This window comes from Dendrobates tinctorius, unplaced genomic scaffold (genome assembly GCF_039654945.1).
Source record: "Dendrobates tinctorius isolate UK_male_01 unplaced genomic scaffold, ASM3965494v1 ptg000051l, whole genome shotgun sequence".
Classification (NCBI taxonomy): domain Eukaryota; kingdom Metazoa; phylum Chordata; class Amphibia; order Anura; family Dendrobatidae; genus Dendrobates; species Dendrobates tinctorius.
Window position 1 is genome coordinate 15,378,981 of NW_027361719.1, and position 11,476 is coordinate 15,390,456.

Consider the following 11,476-nt stretch of genomic DNA (forward strand, 5'->3'; position numbering starts at 1 on the left):
GCCCTGTCCAATTAGGCACCACCTTCTTTTCAAAAAGTTAGTGGGGCTGGTGTAAAACTATAAAGAAAAAACACCAGCTAACTCTTACTGTTCTGGAAAGTGAGGAAGCACAAGGCTACGCCACTGCCAAGCATTTGTAGATGCAAGCTTGAGAAAAAAAGGTGCAGCTTCCAAATCCAATAGGAGATAAAATCGTAATTTTATTGTTAATTCATTAAAAAGATGTACACATTAAGGACTAAGAACATTTGGTGTTCGAAACGGGTAGGTTTCATGGAGGACTCCCGCTTAATTTTTTATTTTTGCAATGTGTATATCTTTTTAATGGATTAACAATGAAACCACAATTTTATTTACTACTGATTTTATAAGCTGGACCTTTCTCTTTCTAACTGGCATACAAATGACAAAAGCCACAACATTTCTTCGCCATGACGAATTGCAGGAACAATTTGTGGCATTTCAGGCAGTATTATGGCAGATTTCTTGAGGAAACTGTTTGCTGAATTGACCCCTGGTTTATTGATCCAGTAATTACATTTGAACTTTATTGGGTTTTCAAGTGCAGTAGTCTGATACTGATTACTTATGTAAACTGTTATACGATATCTGACCACTACTAATTATTAAGAATGTAGGAAATGTTGTGGTGACCTGTGACAGTGTATTTTCCCTAATTTGGAAGCCTTTTCCAGTAAATGTTATCAGCCCTCCCAAACAAATCCCTCACAAAGTATATTCTCATCTCCTCTGTTCCTTTGGCTTGCATGAGTGAATAAAATATGTTTCGTAGGGTTATTACAGATATTCCCTGCATTGCTGAGAAGCTTACTCTACAAGAGGCTGGAGACTGGGTCAAGGATGAAGAATTATTTCGAGCTCTAAAAAGAAAAGATTTAATTTAACACAGTTATATCATGCTTAGGCCATGTTCACACGTTCAGTATTTGGTCAGCATTTTAGGCTAGCTGCGGAGGGTTGCGTACCTATCTTTAGCATTTGGTACGCAGGTCAGGCGGATGTATGTGAATGCCTCCGCAGGCGTCGTTTTGACGATGCGGCGAACAAAACAAATTCCAACATGCTGCATTCGGTGCAGGTCGCCGCACTGTCAAAACGACCCATGCGGAGGCTTCACGGAGGAAGTCCGCAGCTCCTCCGTCCGAAAATTTGAAACCAGCCTTACATCAGTATTTGTAAGCCAAAACCAGAAGCGGAACAATCAAAGGAAAAGTATAATAGAAACACGTCACCACTTCTGGATTTCTCACCCACTCCTGGTTTTGGCTTACAAATATTGAGGTAAAATACTGACCAAATACTGAACGTGTGAACGTGGCCTTAGATTGTTCTGGTTGATTCCTGTAGGTAAACTATGAACTTTTTCTTCACGGTACTTATCTGTATCTGCAGCTCTTGTAGACTTATGTATCTCCATGGTGATAGACTATAAATCCTGTCCAGTGTGGTCTTGCAGGCATGCTTCTGCCCATCTGTATGCGTGTAAGCAAGCAACATGTATAAAAGAGGGCAGATGTAAGGATGTAGGAATATGTATTTATCTATTATTGGTGAAAGAACATACCAAAATCGGAATTTGGCAATTTGCTTGAATTTGGCCTCAAAATTGCATGCCATTAAATGAACCCCAAAACATAATAAATGGTATGTAAATATATACTGTGTATATATATATATATATATATATATACATACAATTGTGCTCAAAAGTTTAAATACCCCGGATTTTTGGTTTCTTGGCCTTTTTTCAGAGAATATGAATGATAAAACCAAGACTTTTTCTCCATTCAAGGTTAGTGGTTGGTGAAGTCATTTATTGGCAAACTACTGTGTTTTCTCTTTTTAAATCATAATGACAACCCAAAACATCCAAATGACCCCGATCAAAAGTTCACATACCCTATTTCTTAATACCGTGTATTGCCCCCTCTAACATCAATGACAGCTTGAAGTCTTTTGTGGTAGTTGTGGATGAGGTTCTTTATTTTTTCAGATGCTAAAGCTGCCAACTCTTCTTGGCAAAAAGCCTCCAGTTACTGTAAATTCCTGGGCTGTCTAGCATGAATTGCGTGCTTGAGATCTCCCCAGAGTGGCTCAATGATATTGAAATCAGGAGACTGAGATGGCCACTCCAGAACCTTCAATTTGTTCTGCTGTAGCCAATGACAGGTCGACTTGGCCTTGTGTTTTGGATCACTGTCATATTGGAACGTCCAAGTACGTCCCATGCACAGATTCCGGGCTGATGAGTGCAAATTTGCCTCCAGTATTTGCTGATAACGTGCTACATTAATCTTTCCTTCAACTTTGATCAAGTTTCCAGTGCCTTTGTAGCTCACACATCCCAAAAAAATCAACGATCCACCTCCATGGTTTACAGTGTTCCTTTCATCATAGGCCTTGTTGACCTCTCTCCAAATGTAATGTTTAAGGTTGTGGCCAAAAAGTTCAATTTTGGTCTCATCACTCCAAATTACCTCGTTCCAGAAGTTTTGAGGCTTGTCTCTGTGCTGTTTTGCGTATTGTAGGTGACATACTTTGTGGCATTTGCGCAGTAATGGCTTTCTTTTGGCGAATTGAACTTGTAGCCCATTTTTCTTCAACTGCCTCCTTATTGTGCATCTTGAAACAGCCACGCCGATAATTTTCAGAGAGTCCAGTATTTCAGCTGATGTTATTTCTGGGTTTTTCTTTGCATCCCGAACAATTTTCCTGGCAGTTGTGGATGACATTTTTGTTGGTTTACCTGACCGTGGTTTTGCTTTTACAGAGCCCCTGATTTACATTTTCTTAATCACAGTTTGAACGCTGCTGACTGGCATTACCCTTCTGGTCTGTCTGCACTGTGCCATACTTGGTGGCTCCCAGTGCACAGCATCTTTGCTGACCGCAGTGGCCTGACATCCCACGACATTAAGACATTGCGACCTAATCCGCGCATAGATACCAAGGATGCCGAATTCTGTAAGATCACAAAAATGATCAGGGACTGAAATGAAGAGAGGTAAGGGCTGGGTCAATACTAGTTTGTTTTTTTAACACCTCCCAGCCCTTTTGAATTGCAATTATTGTTTACCTTCAAATTTTAATTCTGGCGAATATATTTTTTTAAATTGATTCACCTCGAAGCAATTTGCTTACGTATACTATGTATCCATTCATCTGCTAGAAGTGACCCAGTGTGAATATGCTCTTTTGTAGTTGCAATCTATCTATGTACACAGTATAAACACCAGTATATACTCTCTACTGTTCTCTGCGAGCAGATTTTCCTTCATCGTATATAAATACACATTCACTTTAATTAGATATCATGTCCTTTCATCAGACTTTTCTGTGCTCCTGGTAGGGAAAAAGATATTTCAACATGTTTTTGTGAATGAGGCAAAATATTGCTGTATTGCTGTGCAACTAATTCACCAGCCTACAATATGGATCAGAGGCTGAAATTTTCTGTACACTCATATGAAAACCATAAATGGCAGGTCTATTTATTTTGCAATGCATGCAAACTCTTTTTTAATGAAAAGGTAAATGGCATGCTATGAAGAGGACGGGGAATCCCGTGGAAGAACTTGCTATGAGGAAGACCCCAGTTAGACGTTGAAATAAGTGCCGTGGGCTTTGTGAGTCACAGTACACCAAGGACCTTTCATACTGAGGGGGAGGGATGCACTTTATACAGCGATGTTGTAAGTTATTCGCTGTAATACTGACATTAAACTTTGGAAACTTTCACACAATGTGATATATTAACCCCTAATTTCTCTTGTATCGCTAAAAAGCAGGAAGGCTAATTATGTCTATTTGCTCAATTGTTCTTGCTCATAGAATCAGTATGATTAAATGCGAATCGTGTGAACTACATCCGGTATACTATAAAAGCCATTTCACTGGGCTATGTTATGTGTAAAGTAATATTGGGTCGCCCTTCCAGGGCTGTGGGGTACTCAGTACTGGGCTGGTGCCAGTGGGAAGTGTCACAGCAGCGGTGGCCCGGTCCGTGGCCCTGGGCGCCCAAGTAATGTAGATTAAGTCGAATGGAATAGTTTGTGACGCCACCTGTGGTGCTCGGCAAGGGAGGTGTTAAGCCGACGCTGCAGACAGATCCTCTGGGACAGATGGTATGATGCAGCAGTGATGGTATAGCCCTCCACAGGCAGGGCCGATGTCCCAGGGCAGTGTAGTTGTAATGGTTGTGGAAAGGCGCAGGCAGCAAAAAGGATGGTATCCAGATGTAGCGGTGCTGAGTGCGTTGGCGCAAGAATGAATGGAGGACACCGAGTCTTGCTGTTCCAAAACTTTACCCACAGTCTGCGGTACACAAGGGTGCCTGCCTCCGGGCCGTGTCCTCCGGGTCAGAGACTCAGCCAACCTCCAGGCCAGATGGAAAGCTCCCCTCCAACACTCCGCCAACATGTACCTTTCCTGAACGACTCCTCTATTGCGCCTTAAAGTGTGAAGAGCTCCAGTACCGTGGTACTCTGGAGTTCCTCTTGTCAGATGTTCCCAAGAACTCTACTCATATGGCAGACAGCTGTAGCCTGCTTCGGGGACTCCGTTCTCCTGAGTCCCGGCTCTCTAATCAGTTGCTGTTGTGCCCCAAGTCTTAGATGGGAGTAGTGCATTTACAGCCAACTACTCCACCGGTGTCTGCTGCAGAACCATAAGTGTCCATACAACCTCGGGGACTGGGCCCCGGCCTTGCGCTGAGAACCTATAGGCAGGGTTCCTCTTCCAACCCATGTCCTCTCTGTTCTCCTTACTCCCTCGTTCCGTACTGATCCTTCTCTCTCATATGGAAGCTTAGGTTGCAGTTCTACGTCTTTCTCCTTTTTTCCCTTCCCGTGCCAGCTGGCTCAGATCACTAAGGCAGCTGCAGCACTCCTTCCTACATCCCTTCTTCCAGGGATCTTCACTCCTGTCTGAGTGACTTCTTATCCGCCTGACCTTCTGCCAGACTGAACCTGTCATCCTACACTTTCCCACTCTTTTATATATCTCAACTCCACCCACCTCCCAGCACATCCAGTGTTCCAAGCAGGGAACCACCAGAGGTGCTCTGCTACACTCTCAGCACTGAGCCGCAATGTGGTTGTGCAGAACTACCCTGTTGTGTGGGGTGCGAGTGTTGGAGTGGGGAAAGGAGTTCCCACCTTACCTGGATGGTGGGGCACTACACCTTAGGAGAAGGTGCAGCACCTCTGTGGCGACTGAGCCTCAGGGGCGCCACATACCCCCCATTAAACACAGCACGTCCGGGGGCTGCAAGACAACAAAGTTGACAGTACAGGAACATACAAAATTTTATAATGCTGCATAACATTTCTTATACTAAACTTCCTAAGGAGGAAATGTTTCTTGAATGTTACAAACAATTCTTAATTAACATCTTCGAAACGTGTCCTTATGTAAAATCTTGACATCATCTTCGCAAAAGTGTCCTTATGTAAAACCAAGAGAGGGCACCTAAAGAGACTATTTACAATAAAAGTTTTGGATCATACAGCGATCATGATCTCCTCAGTTCCAAATGTAGAAATGCTGCCAATCAAAACAGGGCACCTTTGGAAAACCAATAACTAAACCATGATGAGTAAACAAAAAGGCACGACGGTGCTAAACAAACCCTCCTGGGTTACGAGAGTTACTGTAAATTCACTACTGCTGGTCCCCTCCTGGGGTTCTGGAAGCTGATTGAGAACTGCTACCAGATGTGGTATCTTCATCTTGATTCTGGTTTCTGGCTATAGGGCACTGAAGCTGTGGTAAAGGGAACCCATGATGCATCTCAATGCCCATCAGCTGCTCCTCCTCAATAGATGGTTCCGCTGCTCTGGTACGAGGCCTAGCACCGAGAGATTCCGCAGCTTGTCGGCGCTGATAAGCAAGTATGCGAGGGTTCGGCAGCAAAGGGAGCCCGAGGTCACTTTCCCAAAGCGACTGAGACTCATCTATTCCCCGAAGATGTCGAATCATGCACGCCTATTCCAGCTGTACCCTTCTGAGTAGGGATCTCTTCCACCGCCCCATCTCTGACTGACTAGCGCCCCCAGCGGACTCTTCCAACTGCCCCATTTCGAGTTGCCACAAATCCGCCTCAGACAACGTGAATTCGGAGGTCAACCCATTAGGAGGGCCGGGGTATATACCTGGTGCCTCCTGGCGGTGTGGCCTCCGCTCCGGTGCAGACATGGTGGCAATGGGCGCTGACCGGTGAGACACCGGGGACGGCGGTGGAGCCAATGGCAGCTCCGGCTCCGCGAGGGTCGCTGGCGGGACCTGCGCAGCTGCGTCAGGTCTGGGCAGGGGCTTCTCTTCCTCCGCTTCAGCTCCCTGGGCTGTGTATAACTCCTCCGATAGTAGCGGCAGAGAGGGAACAGGGCACATTGCCGGTGACAGGGTCTGCCGGAAAGAAGTCCGGTGCAGCAGCGGCTGGTACTGGTGTCGCAGGCACCGCAGGTGTAGGCCCCTCCTGAGCGCGCTGCAGATTCAATGTCCATAATGCTTCCTCCCTCAGTTGCAGGTGGCGCGTCAGCTGGGCAATTTTGTCCTCTAGCTGCTGGCGGTTCATCTCTGAGACGGGGTCGGAGCCTTCAGCCATGGCGCCGGGGAGATTCCACTCAACCGCCGCGCGCTCTACAGGCCTCCTTCCCTCACTCTCCAAAATGGTGTTCTGGCGTTCTTCCTGCCTCGGCCCCTTTCCCGCCACTGGCTTCTTCTGCCCCTCCTTCCGGGGGCGGCGTCTTCTTCCAGCGCTTCCATACCAAGCCAGTATATGAACCCCTCGGGGGGTGGGACATGTAGCTGTCACGTAGTAATTCAGGCAGGGGAGGCCCAAGAGTCTTCGCGGTCTTTTCCTAGGACCTCCTATCTCTTCATGCCCTTCTTCTCCGCGCTAGCGGCCATTTTTAATATTCATGTCACAGTCTATTAAATTGGGTCTTCTACACATTTTCAAAAGTTCAAAGTCCAACAAATCTCAGGCACAAAGAACCCGATGGCATCGGGTCTCGTCAACCTGCTCGTGACGCCAAGTTGGGTTGCCCTCCCAGGGCTGTGGGGTACTCGGTACCGGGCCGGTGTCAGTGGGATGTGTCACAGCAGCAGTGACCCGGTCCATGGCCCTAGGCGCCCAAGTAATGGGGGAATGTAATGTAGATTAAGTGGAATGGAATAGTTCGTGACGCCACCTGTGTTGCTCGGCAAGGGAGATGTTAAGCCGACGCTGCAGACAGGTCCGCTGGGACTGATGGTATGGTGCAGCCAAGATGTAATAGCTCCCCACAGGTGAAGCTATAGTCCCAGGGCAGTGTGGATGTGGTTGGCACGGGGATGTAGCAGTGCCGGAAAGGTAGGAAACAGACAAGACACAGCGGGATGCAATTTCTGTACCTTTACTTGATGTAACTGCAGTCCAGGGTCCTGATTACAGATGGTAATGGAGCAGGCTAGCCTGGAAGCAATTCAGGGATTCTCTCTCAGCAGACGGGCTGTGCAGTCTCCTTCCTAGCGCTTATTTGAATGAAGTACTCCAAGTACTGAGTTACACTGAAGTTCCTCCTGTCAGATGTTCCCAAGAACCTTACTTGCATGGCAGACAGCTGTAGCCTCTCTCGGGGACTCCTCTCTCTTGAGTCCTGGCTCACTATCCAAGCTGCTGTTGTGCCTCAAGTCTTAGATGGGAGTAGGGCATTTACAGCCTCCTACTCCCCTGGTATCTGTTGTAGGACCATTAGTATCCGTACAACCGTGGAGACCAGGCTCCAGTTCATGCGCTCACTGTGAGGGAGCTCTCCATTCTCAGCTCAACCTCCAGCTTCTCTCTCCACGTCTGCACACTTCACCCTCTGCAGACTAACTGACCACTCCTTCCTCTTGGCCCTCAGAGAGCACTCCTCCCCTTAATCCTGGTTCAGAGTTCCCCCTGCTGGCCTGGAGTGGAACTGTGTTGCATGTATGGATTGACTGCGAGAGAGACCCATCATTGCCTCCAAGCCTGGCATTACCCTCCCCTGGAGGAAGGCAAAGCCACTGTGGCGACCATACTCCTGGGGGCGCCACAATATCAAGAGGCCCCCATGCACGAACAGTACACACTTGCTCTCCTGGAGGTGGAAGTGGGCCTCTTTATCTCTTGTGCCCCTGCTCAAGTTGCACCAATGATGTGTAAGTGCATTAAACTATATATTTATTGCCAATGATTTGTCTTTCCACTTTAGAACACATTAAGGGCAGTTTCACACGTCCAGATAATTCCAGTACCGGAAAAACCGGTACCGGAGCTATCCGTGTCCGTGTGCATACGTATGCCATCCGTGTGACATCCGTGTGCTATCCGTATGTCCGTGTGTACCATCCGTGTGCTGTCCGTGTGTCCGTGTCCGTGTTTTTGAAAAATTATTTTCAATGTTAACCCTTTGACTTTTAAAAACGCACACGTTTGCGGTATGTGTTTACACAGACCCATTGACTTGTATGGGTCCGTGTGATCCGTGCTGTTGCACAAAAACAGACATGTCAGCGTATTTTGCACACGGACACACAGTCCGTGAAAACATGCTGGCATCTGCATACACTCATTCGAATGTGTCTACGTGTGTCAGTGTCTCCGGTACGTGAGAAAACTGTCACTACACGTACCGGAGTCACTGACGTGTGAAACTGCCCTAAAGGGGTATTCTCAAGTTTACTCTTGAGCAGCTCACAGCTCTGTAGTCTCCTTACTTCCTTGTTCTTTGAGGAGCTGGTGCGCCTCCTTGAATGACAGTTGCATATGGAGACTTTGAACAATCACAGAATATAGGAAAGTGAGAGTTATGATTAGAAAACTGCTCTGGACACTACCAGTGCTGGAGGATGGGGGATTGTGATTATGTAGGAATGGTATGAGTCATGTCAGAAGCTGAGAGGGAGGAGAAGGTAAGTGAGCAGCACTGCTGTATAGAAATCAATGAGCAGGAGAGAGTTGGCTTGGATGTTAAGCGTTAACTCCACTCCTGGAAAGTAACTATTATGCACACTGGGACAGGCACCTTGGAAACAAGCTGTACACTATGTAACATAAAAACTTGCTGCCTCAGTATATGTTGTTTAGCAGCAGAGATGATGTAACTAAGCCAATCACTGAGCTCTGAAACTGGCACTGATTGGCTACAGCGCTGTTACCATGACATCACTGCTGCAGCCAAACAACAAAGACTTGGGTAGCAGTGGGTAGCCGGCACTGGACCCCCGGTATGTAAGTAATAAGTTGAGTTTTTTTTTTATAATGAACCTTGCATTTTGCATACATTTTTCTGTAGCATATGGTAAGGACTCATTCAGATGTCCATGGTGCACATACATGTTGTGTCCATTTTTTTCACAAATACCCAACATACCAATTATAATCTATGGTGCTATTCACATGTCCGTGTGTATTCGCAGACCGCATGGCTGTGCAAAACACACAGAGACATGTCCATGCTTTTCCAGTATCATGGATGAAAAGGGACTATACTATACAAGTCTATGGGTCCAGGAAAACCGTGTAAAATGGCATCTGTGTGCTGTACGTATTTAACATTGCAAAGTATTGGAGAATCTTTGTAATTTATTTATCTGTGAAATTCACTGATGACACACTGATGGTAAAAACGGACACACGTACCGTTCACTAATGACCATTTTTTTTATGGACATGAATATTTATGTATTTACTTTACCATCTTATGTAGCACCATTCATTCCACAGCAATTTACAGACATCAGTATAAATGAGGCTGTATACAGAGCACAAAGCTTCACAACAACCATGCCCAATAAAGTGTCAAAGCCGAGGCTTTTTCCAATGTTTTTGGCAGCTGTACCAAAAAATGAAAAGATTAATAGATCTTAAGGAAGTTTCAGAACAGCTTTTAGGCTATGTGCCCACGCTAGCGTTTTTAAACGCTCAGGAAAAGGATCCCTTTCCCAGGAAACGCGTGTCTTTTTCCGCGCGTTTCTTGCGCAGTTTTGGACGCGTTTTGGACGCGTTTTTTGACACGCGATTTCTGGGAACAGTGCGGATGGCTAAAAACGCTGAGCAATGCGAGAATTAATGAGCATGCTGCGTTTTTAGCCGCTAAGCGATTCCTGAGCGGTTAAAAACGCATGCATTGGCACAAAAAGCCAAAAACGCATGCTAATTAATTTGATGCATCTTTTAAGCATTTCTGCAGCGTCTGATCCGGCACAAACGCTGCGGAAACGCTTAACAAAACGCATCGTGGGCACACAGCCTTAAGGAGCACTGCAGAAACGTTACTTACAATGTTGCAGTGCATTTGCTTCTCCCAATTGAGACAATGAAATTAAAGAAAGGAAAAAAAAAAAAATTAGAGACACATGAATGAAAAACAAGTAGTGTGGGTTGTACAGGAATCATAAAAAGTAGCAATTCTACTAAATTTAGAAAAAAACATTATGCATATTGTTCCTACTTTCCAAACAGGAGACTCCATACACCTGTGCTACCCTTTACCATAAGGCAATGTTCACACGTTGCAATTTTGCTGCGTTTTTTTTTTTTTAATGCAAATTTTCAGCTGCGTTTTACAGTAGCAGCACAGTCTATGTGTTTGCAGAAATCTCATGCACACACATTGGTTTTATTTTCCTGACTGATTTGGAAAACTGATGCGTTTTTTAAAACTGCAGCCTGTCACTTCTTTCAGGGTTTTTTCAGCCTATTTGCAGCGTTTTTTCACTCATAGGAAACAATGTAAGTGCAAAGACGTGGGAAAAACACAGCAAAATATACAGGTATCGTTTTTTGCTGCAAAACCTAAGGAAGTTTAATCAGGCTTTTTTTTGGGGGGGGAAGTCACTAAACTTTATCAACATGTGCAAGTGACAACAAGAATGCAGCAAAACCTGCTTTTTGGAAGCAGCTAAAAATGTGCATTAAAAAACGCAGAAAAAACGCCACGTGTGAACATAGCCTAAGGATACCTGTCAGTAAAAGAGTGAGGGTCCGCACTTGGATAGCATTTTATTTACTAATAAAGGGCGATTCATTATCACTTAAAAAGACATTAGGGGTTTGTCAGACCACTTACATTTTTTGCTAAAAGGATCAGAATTGGGTAAAAAACAAAATAGAAGACACAGTTTTTATAAGGATCTCCACCGGCTCCTACTTTACCATCACAAACATGGCCAGAACTGGAGCAGTTCAGAATCAGTGAACTAAGTTTTTTTTACTCATTCTGAGCCTTTATTAATAAAAATATTTCTTCCTGGCGAACAGCACCTGATGTCCCAGGGGAACGTGGTATGACAGTAAAGTGATCTGTGTTCTGACTTCATAAAATTAAAGTGATGGCGTCAACATAAAAGAAATAGCTTCATTTAATGTTGGGGAATGGTTATTGCTATGGATCCATGTTACACGTCATCCCTGCATTACCCTATGCACATAACATTGCCTTCC